The sequence below is a fragment of the Leptodactylus fuscus genome, chromosome 3 (genome assembly GCF_031893055.1).
Source record: "Leptodactylus fuscus isolate aLepFus1 chromosome 3, aLepFus1.hap2, whole genome shotgun sequence".
NCBI lineage: Eukaryota > Metazoa > Chordata > Amphibia > Anura > Leptodactylidae > Leptodactylus > Leptodactylus fuscus.
Genome location: NC_134267.1, coordinates 19,298,896 through 19,322,747, shown reverse-complemented (window position 1 = coordinate 19,322,747; position 23,852 = coordinate 19,298,896). Strand labels below are relative to the sequence as shown.

The 23,852-nt window shown below is 38.6% G+C and overlaps 1 protein-coding gene across 1 annotated transcript in view; it reads right to left on the bottom strand.

Annotated features, from left to right (window-relative positions):
* C3H1orf115 (chromosome 3 C1orf115 homolog) overlaps window positions 1-23,852 on the bottom strand; it is a 280,537-nt gene that overhangs the window by 166,360 nt on the left and 90,325 nt on the right. The window lies entirely within an intron of this gene.

Below are 23,852 nucleotides of genomic sequence, written 5' to 3'. Positions count from 1 at the left end.
GCAAGTGATCTAATAATACCGCCATATAGTGTGCAAGTGATCTAATAATACCACCATATAGTGTGCAAGTGATCTAATAATACTGCCATACAGTGTGCAAGTGATCTAATAATACCGCCATATAGTGTGCAAGTGATCTAATAATACCACCATATAGTGTGCAAGTGATCTAATAATACCACCATATAGTGTGCAAGTGATCTAATAATACCACCATATAGTGTGCAAGTGATCTAATAATACCACCATATAGTGTGCAAGTGATCTAATAATACTGCCATACAGTGTGCAAGTGATCTAATAATACCGCCATATAGTGTGCAAGTGATCTAATAATACCACCATATAGTGTGCAAGTGATCTAATAATACCACCATATAGTGTGCAAGTGATCTAATAATACCACCATATAGTGTGCAAGTGATCTAATAATACCACCATATAGTGTGCAAGTGATCTAATAATACCACCATATAGTGTGCAAGTGATCTAATAATACCACCATATAGTGTGCAAGTGATCTAATAATACCACCATATAGTGTGAAAGTGATCTAATAATACTGCCATACAGTGTGCAAGTGATCTAATAATACCGCCATATAGTGTGCAAGTGATCTAATAATACCACCATATAGTGTGCAAGTGATCTAATAATACTGCCATATAGTGTGCAAGTGATCTAATAATACCACCATATAGTGTGCAAGTGATCTAATAATACCACCATATAGTGTGCAAGTGATCTAATAATACCACCATATAGTGTGCAAGTGATCTAATAATACTGCCATATAGTGTGCAAGTGATCTAATAATACCACCATATAGTGTGCAAGTGATCTAATAATACCACCATATAGTGTGCAAGTGATCTAATAATACTGCCATATAGTGTGCAAGTGATCTAATAATACTGCCATACAGTGTGCAAGTGATCTAATAATACCACTATATAGTGTGAAAGTGATCTAATAATACCAGTATATAGTATGCAAGTGATCTAGTAATACCGCCATATAGTGTGCAAGTGATCTAGTAATACCGCCATATAGTGTGCAAGTGATCTAGTAATACCGCCATATAGTGTGCAAGTGATCTAGTAATACCACCATATAGTGTGCAAGTGATCTAATAATACCACCATATAATGTGTGCAAGTGATCTAATAATACCTTCATATAGTGTGCAGGAGATCTAATAATACCGCCATAAAGTGTGCAAGTGATCTAATAATACCACCATAAAATGTGCAAGTGATCTAATAATACCACCATATAGTATGTAAGTGATCTAATAATACCACCATATAGTTTGTACGTGATCTAATAATATTGTCATATAGTGTGTAAGTGATCTAATAATACCTCCATAAAGTATGCAAGTGATTTAATAATACCTCCATATAGTGTGCAAGTGATCTAATAATACCACCATATAGTGTGCAAGTGATCTAATAATACCTCCATATAGTGGGCTTGCAATCTAATAATACCACCATATAATGTGCAAGTGATCTAATACTACCGCTATATACTTCTGCCCAAGACCCGGTACCTGTGGGGATCCTAAAGCCCCTCCACCATATAATAAATATTAGAAATACCACAGGGTCGGGGGCCGTTTTACATTTCCTGCATTGGGATCCGGGAGCCTTGGGCTATCCCAAATGTAAAGCACCATGGAACTAATGGTGCTATATAAATGAATAATAATAATAATAATCCATTTGGTATTGCTGATATTACAATTGCCTTATATAATCAATGTGGCTCCAATCCGAATCTTCCTGGAGCAATTAGCCCCCCCCCCCCTATTGTTATGTAGCCCCCTGTCAATTCAGACCACCCCGGTCACAAGACCAGCTAATTGTTAATTATTCATCCTCCTGGTGCCTATAAAAGCCATAAAGCAGTCATGTGGGATCAGGAATGGCGGCCATTAATCAGCTGGCCCGGACACTATCTGCAATGTCTCAGGTCAGCAACAACTGTCTAACACCTATTAACACCCGTGTGGTTGACTGGCCATGTGTGCAGAGTGGCCGGCCCTGACTTCATGCATCACCACAATCCCACATACTGTCCTAGAATCACAGGAACGTAATAGTTTTTCACTCAATGGATAATTTTTGCAAAAATTTTTCTCTAAAATTTCGTAAAATTCTTCTCAATTCTCCAAAATTGCTTTGTCTTATTGATGCCGGGTTTACTGTTCCCTTACACCGAAGCCATTTATGAGATATCTACCTCTAAGACCTCCAGTGATGGAGAGAGCAGGGGTCTCGTGACCTCTAATCTGCTAGGTGAGGCAGTTGCAAATGGCTGATCAGAGGTCGGGAGAAGGGGGGGGCACCCATTCCCACCCTAGGTGGGGGTCCCAGTGGTGGTCAACAGCTTTCACCTTAGGGGTGTGAAATAATTTGTCATAGGTCAACACAGATGTATATCATAGAGGAATTTCTTCCAGGGCTGTGGAGTTGGAAGGCAAAACCACTAACTCCGACCCTGACCACGACTACGACTCCTCTATTTTTTCAGAGCCCGACTCCAACTCCTTCTCTGACTCCATAAATGGCTGACCACCAAGGATCAGACAGAAACAGAGAAAAATCTAGTGATTGATTCCTATGAAAGTAAATATGTAAAAATCTAATTCATTATCCCATATTAATAATTGTCGCTTAGAATTAAAAATAATTTATCATTTTATTTTGAAGCAAAAATTTTTTCTGACACCGACCACCCAAAATTGGTCCGACTCCATAACTGCTTTGAGAATAGAAGGACTGGGTGTTGAAACTCAACATGTCCAATCCTTCTTCCTTTCCATCAGGGGAGAGGGGAAGAGCCCCTATACATATATGACTTATGTTTTATGTGATATTTTTGAAATTTTGGGGATTTGGCGAACCATTCCCTTATACATATATGGGCCTTAACGTCCAGGTACGGGCAGTAAAGCCAATCTCTTCTTCCTTTACGTCAGTGGAGAATGGAAGGGCTCCTATACACATAAGACTTTTTTTTTGTGAAATTTTTGAAATTTTGGGGATTTGGTGAACCATTCCCTTATACATATGTGGGCCTTGACGTCCAGGTACGGGCAGGAAAGCAAATCTCTTCTTCCCTTACGTCAGTGGAGAATGGAAGGGCTCCTATATGCATAATACTTTTGTTTTATGTGAAATTTTTTAAATTTTGGGGGTTTGGTGAACCATTATCTTCTAATTAAAAATAATTCATCATTTTACTTTGAAGCCATTTTTTTTTTTTTCACACCGGCCATCAAAAATTGGTCTGACTCCACAACTGTTCTGAGAACAGAAGGACTGGGTGTTGAAACTCAACATGCCCAATCCTTCTTCCCTTACATCAAGGAAATGCCTCTATACATATAAGACTCTTTTTTTTTTTTTTTTTTTTTTTTTTTGCGAAATTTTTGAAATTTTGGTGATTTGGCGAACCATTCCCTTATATATATATATATATATGTGGGCCTTGAAGTCCAGGTGTGGGCAGTAAAGCAAATCTCGTCTTCCCTTACGCCAGGGGAGACTGGAGGGGCTCCTATACACGTAAGACTTTTGTTTTAAGTACAATTTTTGAAATTTTTTTGGGTTTGGCAAACCATTCCCTTATGGGTACGATGTCCAGGTGCCCGTAGTAAAGCAAATCTCTAGAACCGCTCTTCAAAGCTGAGAGCAAGATAAGATGTAGGGAAACTAGAATACTAATTTTTGCCGCCAGATTACAAAAAGATTCTCGATTTGTAACTTTTTCGATTATTCCAAAAAGTTACAGGTCGTAAATGCCCCACCCATTGAAGACGGAACCATTCCAGTCGCTAAGGAGTTAAAAAGGTCTTCACATGTACAAGGCCGGAAATTTTTCATCCATTATCTCAGCGGGATGTTTACAAAAATAATTTTAGAAAAAATTTCCTGTCCCAAAGGACCGCTCCAGTATTTTATCTGCTTTACACCATTTGTACATTTATAGGGAAACACCTTCACAGATTTGCGCCCAGTAAAATGTCAATATTGTCTTAATGGCCGTCTTAAAGGCCCGGCTCGTAAAAAGATCTGTTTAGTGAAAACCATTTCTAGCCTCCATAAATGTTGGGCCGCTATCACACATCACATTTAGCTGGAAGTTTTATTGCCCCGAGTGAGGATTTAGGGAGAGTCATCAGGACACCATACAAGGCTCGGCTCCCGATTTGAGGGATCTGGCTCTGGAGATGTAAAAAAATAACCATCCATTACATTACCACTATCTGGAGCCAGGAAATATACACAGACTATAAATTTGAGTAGTCCAGCGCGCCGCCGCTTTAAGGGATTGCATGTACGATTGGTCACATTCCTGGGAGATGGGATTATATGGGGAATGCTTATGAAGGAGTCTGGGAAGCCAAAAGATGTTCTCGGCCTCATTTATCAAGTGCTTATGACTGTGATATTCGGCAAATGGGTTGTGTTAAGAGGTAAGCCTTGACAAGGTGGCATCGTAATCCTGTCCGGATGATGCATAATATTAGTATTACAGCTTAGATCATTGCATGCTTCTAAAATCATCACCGCTAACAAGAAAGAAGGATTTCTGCGGCTGCCAGGAGGAGCAGACTTTCCATTTGGAAAGACGATAATATGTCAAAAATTATGTAAATGGAAAGATTGCAACGTGTTTATAGAAATCAAGGCCGGAGCGGGAGGGGTGGGGGGGCCCGGGGAGAGGTGGGAGGGGTGGGGGGACCTGGGGAGAGGCGGGAGGGGTGGGGGGGCCCGGGGAGAGGCAGGAGGGGGGGGCCTGGGGAGAGGCGGGAGGGGGGGGGCCTGGGGAGAGGCGGGAGGGGTGGGGGGGCCGGGGAGGGGCAGGAGGGGTGGAGCGGCCCGGGGAGAGGCAGGAGGGGTGGGGGGCCCCGGGAGAGGCAGGGTGTTGGGTTAAACAGGAAATCTGGGTGTTGTAAAAATCGGGGGATGAAGCGCGGGGGGGGGGGGCCTTTAAGTTTTGCACCTAAAAATTTGCACTGTTTATCATCTTTCGAGGGAAAGGCACAAACAGACCGTAAATTTGGTACATACCATTGTGTGAGGTATGACTGCGCTCAGAGAGAGGATGGGAACATCAAAGGGTGGGGGGGGGGGTTAGTTTATCCTGTAATGTGTTCTCTGTCAGGATGGGACTAAACAGCTGTGCCTGTACTGAAAGTAGCAAAAAGTCCAAAAAAGTCTTGTGTCTATCTATCTGTCTCCTATCTATCTATCTATCTATCTATCTATCTATCTATCTATCTATCCGTTTTATCTATCAATGTCATATCTATCTGATATCTATCTATTTATCTATCTATCTATCTATCTATCTATCTATCTATCTCATATCTCTCATATCTATCTATCTATCTAGCTATCTAATCTCTATCTATCTCATATCTATATATCTATCTAACTATCTATCTCTTATCTATCTATCTATCTATCTATCTATCTAACTATCTATCTCTTATCTATCTATCAGTCTATCTATCTCCTATCTATCTATCTATCTATCTATCTATCTATCTATCTATCTATCTATCTATCTATCTATCTATTGTAGGGTTACTTTACCCTGTTATGTGCTCAGTGTCAGGATGGGACGATATGGCTGTTTCTGTGCTTAAGGTACCCTGAACAATTGTGTCCATGTATCGCTGTATTGTATCTGTCTATTTATCTATTGTAGGGTTAGGTTATTCTGTAATATTTTCACTGTCAGGATGGCTCTTTGCAGTTGTTTCTCTACCAGAAACTCCAAATCCTTCTTGTGTCTGTCTATGTATCTATCTTTTGAGCGATATATCGATCTATCACAGTATCCATATTTATTTATCTATCTATATATTCTATCACCATCTGTGGAGACCAAGTCTGAGCGAGGAAGTGACTTGCTTGTTTACTGCTCACTTCCGGACAATGTGCAGAGTCATGAGAGCAGGAGAGAATTTATATTTCATTTTTCAATATATCTATCAGTCTATATCTAAGCATGTCACCATTATTTTACATTTCATTATTCATTTTGGTGGGACAGAGTAAAGCCAAGCTGGAAACTGGAATTATCTATCTATCTATCTATCTATCTATCTATCTATCTATCTATCTATCTCCTATCTATCTATCTCCTATCTATCTATCTATCTATCTATCTCCTATCTATCTATCTATCTCCTATCTACAGTCCTATGAAAAAGTTTGGGCACCCCTATTAATCTTAATCATTTTTAGTTCTAAATATTTTGGTATTTGCAGCAGCCATTTCAGTTTGATATATCTAATAACTGATGGACACAGTAATATTTCAGGATTGAAATGAGGTTTATTGTACTAACAGAAAATGCGCAATATGCATTAAACCAAAATTTGACCAGTGCAAAAGTATGGGCACCTCAACAGAAAAGTGACATTAATATTTAGTAGATCCTCCTTTTGCAAAGATAACAGCCTCTAGTCGCTTCCTGTAGCTTTTAATCAGTTCCTGGATCCTGGATAAAGGTATTTTGGACAAACAATTCAAGTTCAGTTAAGTTAGATGGTCGCCGAGCATGGACAGCCCGCTTCAAATCATCCCACAGATGTTCAATGATATTCAGGTCTGGGGACTGGGATGGCCATTCCAGAACATTGTAATTGTTCCTCTGCATGAATGCCTGAGGATTTGGAGCGGTGTTTTGGATTATTGTCTTGCTGAAATATCCATCTCCGGCGTAACTTCAACTTCGTCACTGATTCTTGAACGTTATTCTCAAGAATCTGCTGATACTGAGTGGAATCCATGCGACCCTCAACTTTAACAAGATTCCCGATGCCGGCATTGGCCACACAGCCCCAAAGCATGATGGAACCTCCACCAAATTTTACAGTGGGTAGCATGTGTTTTTCTTGGAATGCTGTTTCTTTTTGGACGCCATGCATAACGCCTTTTTTTTTATAACCAAACAACTCAGTCTTTGTTTCCAAAATGAAGCTGGCTTCTCCAAATGTGCTTTTGCATACCTCAGGCAACTCTATTTGTGGCGTACGTGCAGAAACGGCTTCTTTCTCATCACTCTCCCATACAGCTTCTCCTTGTGCAAAGTGCGCTGTATTTTTGACCGATGCACAGTGACACCATCTGCAGCAAGATGATGCTGCAGCTCTTTGGAGGTGGTCTGTGGATTGTCCTTGACTGTTCTCACCATTCTTCTTCTCTGCCTTTCTGATATTTTTCTTGGCCTGCCACTTCTGGGCTTAACAAGAACTGTCCCTGTGGTCTTCCATTTCCTTACTATGTTCCTCACAGTGGAAACTGACAGGTTAAATCTCTGAGACAGCGTTTTGTATGCTTCCCCTGAACAACTATGTTGAACAATCTTTGTTTTCAGATCATTTGAGAGCGGGCTGTCCATGTTCGGCGACCATCAAACTTAACTGAACTTGAATTGTTTTGTAGAAAGAAATGGTCCAAAATCCCTTCATCCAGGATCCAGGAACTGATTAAAAGCTACAGGAAGCGACTAGAGGCTGTTATCTTTGCAAAAGGAGGATGTACTAAATATTAATGTCACTTTTCTGTTGAGGTGCCCATATTTTTGCACCGGTCAAATTTTGGTTTAATGCATATTGCGCATTTTCTGTTAGTACAATAAACCTCATTTCAATCCTGAAATATTACTGTGTCCATCAGTTATTAGATAGATCAAACTGAAATGGCTGCTGCAAACACCAAAATATTTAGAACTAAAAATGATTAAGATTAATAGGGGTGCCCAAACTTTTTCATAGGACTGTATCTATCTATCTATCTATCTATCTATCTATCTCCTATATATAATCTATCTATCTATCTATCTATCTATCTATCTATCTATCTCCTATCTATCTATCTATCTATCTATCTATCTATCTCCTATCTATCTATGTATCTATCTATATTATATCGTTCTATGTATGTGTGTATTACTCTCTCTATTGATGTATCTCACATGTATTCACTGCCAGAGTTCCATTTTAATAATCCAGCTCGCCCTCAGTCTCTGCCCCCTATTTCGGCCCCCTACTTACACATCTTAATTTACAGTCTGACAGTCACATGGGTATTCTGGGTAAGTGCACCCTATGGAGTATATCAGACACTTCTTGCCTTCAGCAGAGCCCTGTTTTCTGTGCCCTTCTCAGAACTATCCGCGCATTGCCTGGCATTTTAATAAACTGGTATCGGTTGCACTGGGTATGTGGCTTTGAACTCTCCTTAGCTGTACGGGGTATCAAGTAGTCAGTTCCGTGTTAAATAAAGCCTCCGATATGGAATGTTCTTTAAACAATTTACACCCTCACTAAGGTATACCGAGAATTTACTGGTGGACCCCACCGGCTAAGAAACCATAGATTTTGATTTGTGTAATATCACACATGTAATACAGATGCTTCTCCCATGTAATATCATATAGGTAGTACAGACATTCCTTCCCCATGTAATATCACACATGTCATACAGACGTTTCTCCCATGTAATATTATACAGTATATGCAGTAGAGACATTCCTTTTCCATGTAATATCACAAATGTAATAGAGATGCTCCTCCCATGTGATATCACATATGTACTATAGACATACCTCCTCCATGTAATATCACACATATAATATAGATATTCTTCCCCATTTAATGTAATATAGATGCTCGCTCCTCCCTATGTAATATCTCAGACTTTTCTTCCATGTAATATCACACATGCCAAACAAACGCTCCTCACTGTGCAATATCACACATGTAATACAGACTCTCTTCCCCATGTAATATCACACATGTTATACATATATCACATGTAATACAGACTCTCTTCCCCATGTAATATCACACATGTAATACAAATATCACACGTAATACAGACTCTCTTCCCCATGTAATATCACACATATAATACAGATATCACACATGTAATACAGACTCTCTTCGCCATGTAATATCACACATGTAATACAGATATTCCTCAGGTATATAATACAAGTAATACAGACATTCTTCCCCCATGTAATATCACATGACATACAGACGCTCCTCCCCGTGTAATATCATACATATAATACAGACATTTTTCTCCTCCTTTAAGATCATACATGTATTACACACCTTCCTCCCTTGTGCAATAGGACACATGAAATACAGACATTCTTCCCCTCATGTATTATAACATATGTAATACAGACATTCCTCCCATTTAATATCACACATGAAATTAGATACTTCCATTGTGTAATAACACACTTAGAATATAGACGCTCCAACCTGTGTAATATCACTATTGACACATATGACACAGATGCCCCTCCCCATGTAATATCACACATGAACTACAGATGCTTCCATTGTGTAATATCACACATATAATACAGGCACTTCTCCCCAAGGAATATCACACATGTAATACAGACCATATCATACAGTAGATATTTTCTGTAGGACTTTCTGGCTACCTAATAAGTGAACCAATACTACTAAAGAGGACTAAACATATTTGGAAAAACCTGGCCGTTAAAAAATGTACAAAAAAACAGTGCCACAACATTCTACAGGTCATGAATGGTATTGCAGCTCAGCCACATTACACAAAAACCAAATGAATGCAAAGAATTCACAGGTTACACCTTTATTAGTGTAAAGTCCAATGGGTGAACCCGCCATTACTGGATGACCTTCCCGCGCTTCGGAAAAGTGGAAATAACAACAAAAAATTGCACAAAATACTAAAAAAAAAGTCAAAAATCCTTGGAGATGTATGTTTCTCTTTCAAAGACTTAGGTGTTGGCGACAAAAGAAATGCACAATATAACAAAATAATAATAATAATAATAATAATAATAATAATAATAATAATAAAATCTTGCTCATATACAGTAAATTTTTGCAGCATTCATTTTCTGGACCTGGCAGCACAAACATCCATCCTCCCTGTATCTGTAATGGCCGACACTGCGGATTATATGATATATACAATGTATACAATGGCAGGATGGGGGATTAAACATTTATCTTTATAATTTGTTTGTGATAGAGAAGACTCATTCCAGACATATGATGTGAAGAAGACGCTGCGGTTATCTCTCCTCTATTTGTAGAAAGTGAGTCAAGAAGAAGAAGATGAATGTGTATATGTGTTTGTGTTATATTAGATTTACACACATTGCAGATAACATGGCTATACTCAGGGATCTGTTGCCCCTTGTCATTGCGGCTATAAAGTGTGAACTCTTGCCAATGAACAGTTGCTACCCATCCCAACCCATACACATGATTATAATTCTGCCCCTTACATATAAGAAAATTATAATTCTGCCCCCATGTAAGAGAATATAACTACTATAATACGGCTCCTATGTACAAGAATAGAACTACTATAATACTGCTCCTATGTACAAGAATATATCTACTATAATACTACCTCCTATGTACAAGAATATAACTACTATAATACTGCTCCTATGTACAAGAATATAACTACTATAATACTGCCCCCTATGTACAAGAATATAACTACTATAATACTGCTCCTATGTACAAGAATATAACTACTATAATACTACTCCAATGTGCAAGAATATAACTACTATAATACTGCTCCTATGTATAAGAATATAACTACTATAATACTGCTCCTATGTACAAGAATATAACTACAGTACTATAATACTGCTCCTATGTACAAGAATATAACTACTATAATACTGCTCTTATGTACAAGTATATAAGTACTATAATACTGTCCCCTATGTACAAGAATATAACTACTATAATACTACTCCTATGTACAAGAATATAACTAATATAATACTACCTCCTATGTACAAGAATATAACTACTATAATACTACTCCTATGTACAAGAATATAACTACTATAATACTACTCCTATGTACAAGAATATAACTACTATAATACTGCTCCTATGTACAAGAATATAACTACTATAATACTGCTCCTATGTACAAGAATATAACTACTATAATACTGCTCCTATGTACAAGAATATAACTACTATAATACTACTCCTATGTACAAGAATATAACTACTATAATACTGCTCCTATGTACAAGAATATAACTACTATAATACTGCTCCTATGTACAAGAATATAACTACTATAATACTGCTCCTATGTACAAGAATATAACTACTATAATACTGCTCCTATGTACAAGAATATAACTACTATAATACTGCTCCTATGTACAAGAATATAACTACTATAATACTACTCCTATGTACAAGAATATAACTACTATAATACTACTCCTATGTACAAGAATATAACTACTATAATACTGCTCCTATGTACAAGAATATAACTACTATAATACTGCTCCTATGTACAAGAATATAACTACTATAATACTACTCCTATGTACAAGAATATAACTACTATAATACTACTCCTATGTACAAGAATATAACTACTATAATACTGCTCATATGTACAAGAATATAACTACTATAATACTGCTCCTATGTACAAGAATATAACTACTATAATACTACTCCTATGTACAAGAATATAACTACTATAATACTACTCCTATGTACAAGAATGTAACTACTATAATACTGCTCCTATGTACAAGAATATAACTACTATAATACTGCTCCTATGTACAAGAATATAACTACTATAATACTACTCCTATGTACAAGAATATAACTACTATAATACTGCTCCTATGTACAAGAATATAACTACTATAATACTACTCCTATGTACAAGAATATAACTACTATAATACTACTCCTATGTACAAGAATGTAACTACTATAATACTGCTCCTATGTACAAGAATATAACTACTATAATACTGCTCCTATGTACAAGAATATAACTACTATAATACTGCTCCTATGTACAAGAATATAACTACTATAATACTGCTCCTATGTACAAGAATATAACTACTATAATACTGCTCCTATGTACAAGAATATAACTACTATAATACTACTCCTATGTACAAGAATATAACTACTATAATACTACTCCTATGTACAAGAATATAACTACTATAATACTGCTCCTATGTACAAGAATATAACTACTATAATACTGCTCCTATGTACAAGAATATAACTACTATAATACTACTCCTATGTACAAGAATATAACTACTATAATACTGCTCCTATGTACAAGAATATAACTACTATAATACTACTCCTATGTACAAGAATATAACTACTATAATACTGCTCATATGTACAAGAATATAACTACTATAATACTGCTCCTATGTACAAGAATATAACTACTATAATACTGCCTCCTATGTACAAGAATATATCTACTATAATACTACTCCTATGTACAAGAATATAACTACTATAATACTGCTCCTATGTACATATAACTGCTATAACTGTAGTTTTTATTTGTCTCCTGCTTTGCTCTGCTCCATCTTTGGTGAGATCTGACATGACTTCTTATCTTTTATGGATTAGAACTATGTCATCAATCACTAAAACTTCTATCTAGACAGACATTAGTCAGTGACTAGGGTTCTGTTTGTCTTAGTAACACTATTCTGGCTGGATCCTTGTGTGAGTCTCTAGATGACTACTACTCCCACCCTGCGCACCCTGTTAGTGAGGTGATGAGTAGCAGTGATGTTCATTTGTCACTTTTATATTTTCCTATAATCCTTCTGGGCGCCTTTATCCTTTAAACCTGGAAGGATATATAAAGGTTGTTCTGGCCGTGGTTGTGTCATCGGGGCCTTCTGCTGCTTCTTGGAAGCTGTGACCGAACACAACAGAGCGCAGACACTTGGCAACAAACATGTAATAAAGATTTAATTGCTCTGGATATCAGGGACGTGACAGGAGATATACAATGGTCTTTCAGGGACATCATCTACGTTTTATTATGTTCCCTTTTCCTTCAAAGTATTCACCCCTCCCCCCGGGGCCTTGACTGTGTAACACCATCGTGTCACTTTTTTTTACTTACTGTTGTGTATTTTTTTGCATAAATTTTCAGTGCGTGAAATTCTGTAATATATTTTTTTTTATCTCGCCTTCTTGCAGTCTACATTCACAAGACTCCTCTGTCACCAACAATTCCTTCTAGAGGATACATACAGTGAGTAGAAGAGAGACAGGAGGGGAGAGGAGGGGGATGCAGCTGCAGTTTCTTAGTGAAGCAGCATGATGGCAAGAGTGGAAAAGAGGCAACTTATCCTGTACACATGGCCAGCACTGGCACCCAGTAAGGTCAGGCCAGCTGTTTCTTGTTCTTTATCTCATGCAGGAAAGTCCACACAGACTACTTGTACATACCTCCCAACTTTTGAAGAAGTGAAAGAGGGACAAAATGTGCGGCGTGCGTATAGCCCCGCCCACTTTTGTGTTGACTCCGCCCACTCGTTAATTTTTCATGTGCCCGCACACAGTATAATCCTCCTACAGTCACCTGTAAATTATATGTCCCCCCTCTATCTCTCCCCCAATTTCATATACACCCTTCATCTGCCCCCAGTTTCATGTCCCCCTTCCATCTCTGCCCCCAGTGTCATGCCGTCCCCTCCATCTCTGTCCCCAGTGTCATGCCGTCCTCTCCATCTCTGCCCCCAGTGTCATGCCGTCCTCTCCATCTCTGCCCCCAGTGTCATGCCGTCCTCTCCATCTCTGCCCCAGTGTCATGCCGTCCTCTCCTTCATCTGCCCCCAGTTTCACGTTCCACCTCCACATTAAACTTACCTTCTCCTCCGCTCCCTCACCGCTCTTTGCGCACCTCTCTCGCTGACACATATGCGGCTGAAGCAAGGAGCTGACACAGGTCAGCTCCTTGCTTCAGCCGCATATGTGTTCAACTCAGATCTGCATCCTCCAACCGGGACCGCGGGACATGTCACCCAAATCGTGACTGTCCCGCGGAAATCGGGATGGTTGGGAGGTATGCTTGTAGTTCAGTATAAGACTAAACACATTTAAGACTCAATATGGGAGTCATTCTGAGACTGTTCTTGTGTTGTCCCCAATGCTGTGAGAGAAATCTCCAGCGCCGCCTCCATCTTCTTCTGGAACAGCTTCTCCCCGCATCTTCTCCCGGCGCTGGGGGTCAAACTTCTGCGCATGCGCAGTCAGCTCTGCCATCGGGCCTCGGGCATGGTTAGGGTGTCTAACCATTACACAGACTTTGTGCGGTGAGTACATGAGAAGTAAGACTGTTTCTGGCCATCTTCAGTTCTCCCTGAGCTGGTAAATGCAGACTAGCTACTATGTTGTCTTCAATACACTGCACACAGAACGTAGAGGAGAATCTGCTCCATAACTCACTGGGCCACATACAACTAAATAGTCTATTTGTTGCTCTCCAACTTTCCCCAAAACAGGCAAAAATATCACCAAATACAATATAGATCAACTCGCACTACACGAGGACATGGACTTAGGTGAAGGCGAAGGTCCACGTCTTGCATCTTCAAGTCACATTTGTCCATAAGGGTCTGACTGCCGGGTCTTATTGTTGGTTTTTCTCTCTGTTTTTCCTTCTATTTCCTGCTGAAAGTCATCTCTTTGTCAGGGCGGATGTCGGTGTAAGAAATATCTCCCCAGAAGAAAACAGCAAATATGTTAAGACACCAATTAGCAAAGGCTAAGCCCATTAATGAAGTGGCGGATTTCTTTGGTTACTGCCAGGTGGCCCAGATCAGATCTCTTCTACCCCTCGGCAGGAATCCCCATCATATCATTAAGTCCAAGACCTCACAGTAGAGCTTGACATCAATAATACACTTAATGGGTCTCATTAGAGGAGAGGAAGGCCCGGGCTTGGGCAAAACAGCCATTTCCCTGCCTCTGTCCACACCACACTGCTGGGACGTGTTTGGAGAAGGACACTCTTCTTGTTTGTTGACATTCAAGATCTGAGGTGGTATAAATCCGTCATTCAGACTGGAGATCAGCTGCCAGCAAGCTTCTCCCAAGGACAAGTGTGTGTGGACAGGACCGCCTGGCATATGCCGACACTTCCTTGTATTGTAAGGAAGCAACATGGGGCGTTCACCGCCTTGAGGATCTAAAGAGCTTCCACCACCACATCCTCTGTGCCCAGATAGTCCTTCCAAGTTGACACCATTTCCTAGATAAAGAGGACCTTTCATGTCCCATGGCCCGTGCGGGGTTTATATACCGCTAGAAAGCCAACAGTGTGCTGAATTCAACGTTATGTGCCCCAGGGCTGGACATATCGGTGCCATTACCAATATCTCTTCACTGTCAGAAGGGTGTTTCTGACAGTCTAGCCGGACTGTGAGGAACACCCCTCCTTACAGTACTGTCTGTAGCGCTATAATATCAGAGGGAGCGTTCCTTACTGCCGAGCCATGACGTTGAGCTATGAGGAACGCCCTCCCCCTCCCCAACTGTGCTCGTCCATAGACTGATACTGGGGGGCATTCCTCACAGCTCAGCGTTGTTGTTGCATGGTAAGGAACGCCCTGTCTGACAATACAGAGCTACAGACAGTACTGTCAGGAGGGGCGTTCCTCACAACGCTCTTCTGACAGTGAAGAGATATCGGTAACAACACTGATATCTCTTCCCCCAGGCACAAAACAGGAAAGTCAATAGTGCCCTGAATTCAGCACACTGTCGGCTTTCTAGCGGTGTATAAAACCGCATGTGCCCAAGGACATGAAAGGTCCTCTATAAGCTCCTGGCTGACAGTGTAGTTGTCCTTGTCACCATTAGCGTGAGGGATGAAGTTCTAATGGGGAAACATATTTTCTTGTTGAAAGTGGAAAAATTGTAATGGATTAATATTTCTGCTTACCCATGAAAAAGTGACGTTAATTCATCCCTAAATCTGATGTAGCTCTACTGATGTGATGACAACCTCAATGACTGTTTTTAATGATAATGATCAGAATAGTGAGCGCAGCTCTAGAGTATAATACAGGATAAGTAATGTAATGTATGTACACAGTGACTGCACCAGCAGAGTAGTGAGCGCAGCTCTGGAGTATAATACAGGATAAGTAATGTAATGTATGTACACAGTGACTGTACCAGCAGAATAGTGAGCACAGCTCTGGAGTATAATACAGGATGTAACTCAGGATCATTACAGGATAAGTAATGTAATGTATGTACACAGTGACTGTACCAGCAGAATAGTGAGCGCAGCTCTGGAGTATAATACAGGATAAGTAATGTAATGTATGTACACAGTGACTGTACCAGCAGAATAGTGAGCACAGCTCTGGAGTATAATACAGGATGTAACTCAGGATCATTACAGGATAAGTAATGTAATGTATGTACACAGTGACTGTACCAGCAGAATAGTGAGTGCAGCTCTGGAGTATAATACAGGATGTAACTCAGGATCAGTACAGGATAAGTAATGTAATGTATGTACACAGTGACTGCACCAGCAGAATAGTGAGCGCAGCTCAGGAGTATAATACAGGATATAATTCAGGATCAGTACAGGATAAGTAATGTAATGTATGTACACAGTGACTGCACCAGCAGAATAGTGAGCGCAGCTCTGGAGTATAATACAGGATAAGTAATGTATGTACACAGTGACTGTACCAGCAGAATAGTGAGTGCAGCTCTGGAGTATAATACAGGATAAGTAATGTAATGTATGTACACAGTGACTGCAGCAGCAGAATAGTGAGCGCAGCTCTGGAGTATAATACAGGATGTAACTCAGGATCAGTACAGGATAAGTAATGTAATGTATGTACACAGTGACTGCACCAGCAGAATAGTGAGCGCAGCTCTGGAGTATAATACAGGATATAATTCAGGATCAGTACAGGATAAGTAATGTAATGTATGTACACAGTGACTGCAGCAGCAGAATAGTGAGCGCAGCTCTGGAGTATAATACAGGATGTAACTCAGGATCAGTACAGGATAAGTAATGTAATGTATGTACACAGTGACTGCACCAGCAGAATAGTGATCGCAGCTCTGGAGGATATAACTGAGGATTGATACAAGATAAGAAATACAATGTAACGTTGCAGAAAAAGTCAAATCCTATACATGAAATTGAAATCCATTATAGCAGGAACCCTCACATACCACATGAAGCCCCCTCTAATCTCCACCTCAGAATCCCTGATCTCTATATCTCATTACATTGGCTACTATATGATGATGTCACATGGATCCTAATATCTGTATTACTTGCAGTCCTCCTATAGACATTAAGCAGGCTGTATCGGGGCTTTCATGATGAAATAAAATGGAGAATCTCCAAGGTCAGACATTCCTGAGTGTGACTGATGGTTATCCTTACACAATGCTATGTATCCTGCACTGTACAGCCTCGCTGATTCCTATAGTCCTCGCTATATAAACACTTCATTGGATGCTTTGGATATTTCACATTGGTTTCTGAGCCATTGCAAATTACAATATAAGGGCTTGCACACGGCATTACTGAGAATATAGACCCTTTAAATATACTTGCCAAGTCTCACAGAATGTTCTAGAACATTCTGGAAAAAAATTGAGATTTCCCAGAATTCTGCAAAAGTCTCCCCAGTCCCTGTTCCTCTTCTCCAACTTAGGACTCATCCAGGCTCTGGCCCCAGGTCAAGGTGTTGTCTGGTCTGGAGAGTGTGACAAGGTGCAGGAAGAAGGGTCTGCAGAGATCAGGTGTTTATATTATTTGGGGGGGTCTTTATTTGTTTAGAAAGTCTGTTCTGGAATTTGTGTTTTTAGGGAGTCTGATCACGGGTCTATATTTGTTTAGAGGGTCTGGACCTGAGTTGTTTTTTTTTTTTAATTTAGAAGGTCTGGGGTCTGATCTTGAATCTGCATTTCATAGGGTGGACTGGTCTGGGGTTTGTATTTGTTTAGAGGGTCTGTATTTTTCAGGGGTTTGGTCTGGGGTCTGTATTTGTTTAGATGGTCTGGTCTGGAGTCTTTATTTTAGGAGGTCTGGGGTCTGCATTTTATAGTGTGCACTGGTCTGGGGTTTGTATTTGTTTAGATTGTCTGTATTTTTCAGGGGTTTGGTCTGGGGTCTGTATTTGTTTAGAAGGTCTGTTATGGTGTCTGTATTTCTTTACAGGGTCTGTATTTTTGGAGTGCCTGGGGTCTGTATTGGTTTAAGAGATCTATATTTTATAGGGAGGTCTGGGTTCTGTATTTTTTAGAGGATCTGATCTGGGGTCTGTACTTTATAGCATAGTCTGGTCTGTGGTCTATATTTATTTAGGTTTTTTCTGGAGTCTGTATTTTAGAAGTTTAGTCTGGGGTCTGTATTTGTTTAGAGGGTCTGGCCTGGGGTCTATTTTTTATGGACTCTGGCATGGGGTTAGTATTTGTTTAAATGGTCTGGTATGAGGACTGTATTGTATAGGCGGGGATCTGGTCTGAGATCTGTATTTGTTTAGGGGGTCTGTATTTTTTAGGGAGGTCTGGGGTCTTGGGGTGTTTGGGTAGGGGGCAACAAAATAAATTATGTGACAATACGCCACATGACATGACCAGATGCAATTTTCAAGTACAGAATCAACTCCCTGAAGACAAAAAATCCCTTTTAGGATACATGGACGAATAAAGTTACATTTTAAAAGTTGTATTTAAAAAAAAACTTTAAATTTTTTCTTAATTAACATTATTGGGTAAAATTCACAAAACAATAAATAAATTATATGAAATTAAAGACAAAGTTGTGGAATTGTTAGATTTTCTCTCAAAAAGTCTTAAGCTGGTGCCTAAAAAAACTAGACCCAAGTACACAAAAAACAAGTCCTCACAGAACTATATCAATTCAAAAATGCTAAAAAATCATTGTTGTTTCAAAGATTTTTGCCTGAAAAGTCAAAACTGGACATTTACGTTGTATTTTTGGAGTGTGAGGAAAAACAGGGACATAGGAACAATAATAACTGGTTGCGATGCCATCCTATACGAGTCTGTAGATGGCCCAGTGATGTGGTCAGTGGTCATTGCCCCAATGCAGGTCTTCCTGTGTGGCTACAGCAGAGTCTTAGATAAACAGCGTCACAAATCATTAGGTGTAATTTGCCCCGACATTGTGTCACCAACCTCGCAAGACAAATATTTACAGGTCACGGTATCGCCATATAAATCACCCAATGTGCAAAGTCAATCATGATGATCGGGTTTAGATATGAAGAGACCAAGAATTGGAATTCCAATTATACATCCAAGAAGCTTCAAGACAAAATCACCAAAAGAATGGACAAAAAGACTCATAAAGTGGAGTAATAAGGAAAAAATTGGGAATATAGTCCAACTAGGACACACAAGACTGATATATGTTTCGAGCAACGTCTCGTCGAAATATTCTGAAATTCTATTCCAACGATCATTCCGATATGTCCTGTCCTATGAAGTAATGCTTACCCCTCTAAAATTTTGTCTAGAATTTGTGCATACTCCATTCCTTCAAGTTCATCTCAACAAAAGGATCCTTTTTCTCCAAAATATTGGGGGCTAGTTGGCTCCCCACCATACACTGTAGATTGTCAGCCGATCCGGCCCACCAATAATGGCAAACAGTCATCCAATGCGTATGGCCACTACTAACATGACCTAAAGGGGTTGTCTCCCTTTCAGATTGATCTACAGGGGGTAGACTACAGCCAAACAACTGATATAGATGTAGGGTTGTCCACGTTAGACAACACTCATGAGTGTTAATTCTATCAACAAACTGAACTAGTGGTGGAACATCTAACAACCATCCGACCTACCAAAAATTTCTCCAAAGCCATCTTGACTATTTATCTCAAAAAATTGATTGTCCAAAAAACATTGAAGGGACTACAGGCTGTACCATTCCCAGATATGGTCAGTGTTCATGACTCCACCAAATGGTCTCCAAAACACTGCTGGGCTAAGGAACAAAAAATTCCAAAAACACTTTGATAATCCTAAAGGGATAATGTTGAAAGAGGAAATTTTTGAAAGATGTGGGATCTGTTAAGCTAACCATTCCACCACAAAACATCACACCAAGTCACATATGGTGACAAAAGACCACAACGTTATACCAACAGTCGCAAATGGTGATAGGAGGACACAACATCGCACCTACAGTCGCACATGGTGATAGGAGGACACAACATCGCACCTACAGTCGCACATGGTGATAGGAGGACACAACATCGCACCTACAGTCGCACATGATGACAGGTTGTCACCCCTCATGTGATGACTACCTTTCTTGGCTGAGATATCTATGGGCTGTCTCTCTCTCTCTCCATATGCCCCAGTGGTAAGTCAAACCTTATACTATAAATTGGTGGATAAGAATTTGACTTCCTACACAATTCTCCCTACAGTTATACTCTATATCTCCAGAACTTAGTATGTGAGCCCCATGCACTGATAGGAGGGTATTTGTGCAATGTTGTTGTATAATACTGATGCCAAGAAGTAAGTGCCCCCTGTCCTCCGCACACACTGGGGATATGCTGACATTGATGTAAGATCCTGAGGCCAGCTTATGTGATGTCTTCTTGTCTTCTGCTCCCTGATCAGGTTAAATGTCTCTGTGGTCAGTTTCATGTTGAGTGATCATTTCAGCAGCTGAGTTCACTTACAGACTTGATGGGTCATATGACCACAAACTTACACAATCTGTACAGTACATATACAGCCCCGGGGAATGGGGAGCGCATAACATCTACGATTATATACGCACCATCAACATACCACGTATAGGGTGCAAGAGAGGGATGGATGGATGGATGGATGGATGGATGGATGGATGGATAGATAGATAGATAGATAGATAGATAGATAGATAGATAGATAGATAGATAGATAGATAAATAGATAGATAGATAGATAGAAGATAGATAGATAGATAAATAGATAGATAGATAGATAGATAGATAGGAGATAGATAGATAGATAGATAGATAGATGACAGATAGATAGATAGATAGATAGATAGATAGATAGATAGATAGGAGATAGATAGATAGATAGATAGATAGATAGATAGATAGATAGATAGGAGATAGATAGATAGATAGATAGATAGATAGATAGATGATAGATAAATAGATAGATAATAGATAGATAGATAGATAGATAGATAGATAGATAGATAAATAGATAGATAAGAGATAGATAGATAGATAGATAGATAGATAGATAGATAAATATGACATAGATATGCAGACAGACTGATGATTATATAAAGAGTCAGCTCTGTGAGATTTACCAATCACACTTGTCACTCCCCATAGATGTCTTCTTCCAGTAGATAGTCTCAGTGGTCGCCACCACATACCGTAGTGTAGTATCTGTACATAGCTCCAGTCTGGGGCTCCTGTTAGGGTCTTATTTCCCAGGGGCCCTGTATAGTGAATCCCTGCCCTGTGTACACTGTGTAATGAGCACACAGGACGCCAACCAGTCCCAGGCCCTGACTCTGATGTCATCCTGCTTAATAAATAGTATTATTTTACAGATTAAGTATTAAAACAAATATTACATATCCTGACACAAATCTGTAAGAATAAGAGCCAGGGCACAAGGCGGCTCACACCCCATCAATCACATCCATTACACCCTGTCCTCTACTCTGCTAGGCCAAGTACTTTCCCTGATATGTAATGATGACAGAACCAGGGACCAAGACACATCATGGAGTCTATAAGTACAGACCAAGACAGACACATAGATAGATAGATAGATAGATAGATAGATAGATAGATAGATAGACGGATAGATAAAGAGACAGATAGATATTTAGATAGATAGATAGATAGATAGATAGATAGATAGATAGGAGATAGATGGATAGATAGATAGATAGATAGATAGATAGATAGATAGATAGATAGATAGACGGATAGATAAAGAGACAGATAGATAGATAGATAGATAGATAGATAGATAGATAGATAGATAGATAGATAGGAGAGAGATAGATAGATAGATAGATAGATAGATAGATAGATAGATAGATAGATAGATAGATAGACGGATAGATAAAGAGACAGATAGATATTTAGATAGATAGATAGATAGATAGATAGATAGATAGATAGATAGATAGGAGATAGATGGATAGATAGATAGATAGATAGATAGATAGATAGATAGATAGACGGATAGATAAAGAGACAGATAGATAGATAGATAGATAGATAGATAGATAGATAGATAGATAGATAGATAGATAGGAGATAGATAGATAGATAGATAGATAGGAGATAGATAGATAGATAGATAGATAGATAGATAGATAGATAGAGATGAGACAGATGACAAAAAGAGAGAAAAACGTGAGACAGACATAAGATAAGTAAGTAAATAGATAATGGGAGAGAAAAATGAGATAGACAGAGATAGCAAGAGAAAGAGATAAAGAAATAGGCATCAGATAGATGGATGGATCATTAGACAGATAATTGTGACATAAAAAGATTGCTATATAAGAAGATATATAATAGATAGATAGATAGATAGATAGATAGATAGATAGATAGATAGATAAAAATGTCATTAAATCAATTATTCTGCAGTTTTCTTCTGGGTTCTGTGTAAGCCACAAGTGTTGGCCGCAGTGTCCGCCTGGTGTGTACAGTGCTGTATATAAGTGACTGCTGTCTCTGTCGCTGCTCCTGTCTGGGTTTTATGATTTGCCAGGAGACATTTCATAAAGTCGCTGCTGCTTTATTGCTCCACAGCCTGAAAAGACATTTCCCTGCTCTGGTCCCCGCACACAGAGGAGGGGGCGGCGGGGGGACTGGGGTGTAATGGGAGGACTCATTTATTATAATAGGGGGGGTTGTTTTCACGTTCTAAAAAATAATAATATTAATAATAATATTTGTAGGTGCAAATAATAAAAGATTCCCAAAATCCTAATCTAATGAGAACAGTAATTGTAATAATAATAATAATAATAATAATCCAGCATTTTTATCCCATGTCTCACAGAAGTGTAATCCTCAGTATGTCTCTTATTGTATTATTATTATTATTATTATTATTATTATTATTATTATTATTATTATTATTATTGTTATATTATATTATATTAGTTACTGCTGTATTCTATATACACTGATCAGAACAAATTTAGGATTATTATTTGTCCTGATCTTTATAGTAAAATAAATAGTAATAATACAATAGATGATGACAATAATAATAATGATAATAATAATAATAATAATAATAATAATAATGTGAATACTAATTGAAAAATAATAATAATAATTGTAATAATAAAAGTAATTATAAAACCAAAATAGTAAATAATATTAAAAATATTTAATAATAGCAATAGTAATAATAATATATTAGTAATATAATAATAAAACAGTAAATAAAGCTACTACTAATATTATAATGAAAATAATACAACTCATAATTACAATTTATTATATTTCATTATTGCTATTATTATTATTATTATTATTATTATTATTATTATTATTATTATTATATTAATTGTGGTTGTTCTGTTTTTCGCTGACAGATGTGTAATCCTATTGTTGCTCTCTAGCCCCAGCACATTTTACTAGCAGTCACCTCCACCTGCTGTAGAACTACAAGTGTCAGGAGTCTCCAATGGTTATTATCAGTATTAGATTAGACTGGTGAGGAGAGAAAAACCTCAATACGGACCAATAATTTTCATTAGAAAGTGTCATCTGTGCACCAACCCAAAGTATAGAGAGCCTGAGATGGGGTATTGTAACAGATTATATGCTATCTATCTATCTATCTATCTATCTCCTATCTCTCTATCCCATAGTGTTCCATCAAAAGCTCAGTTAGATTCTACTTTGTGTTTTATTTTCTCCTACAAATATTTCCTTA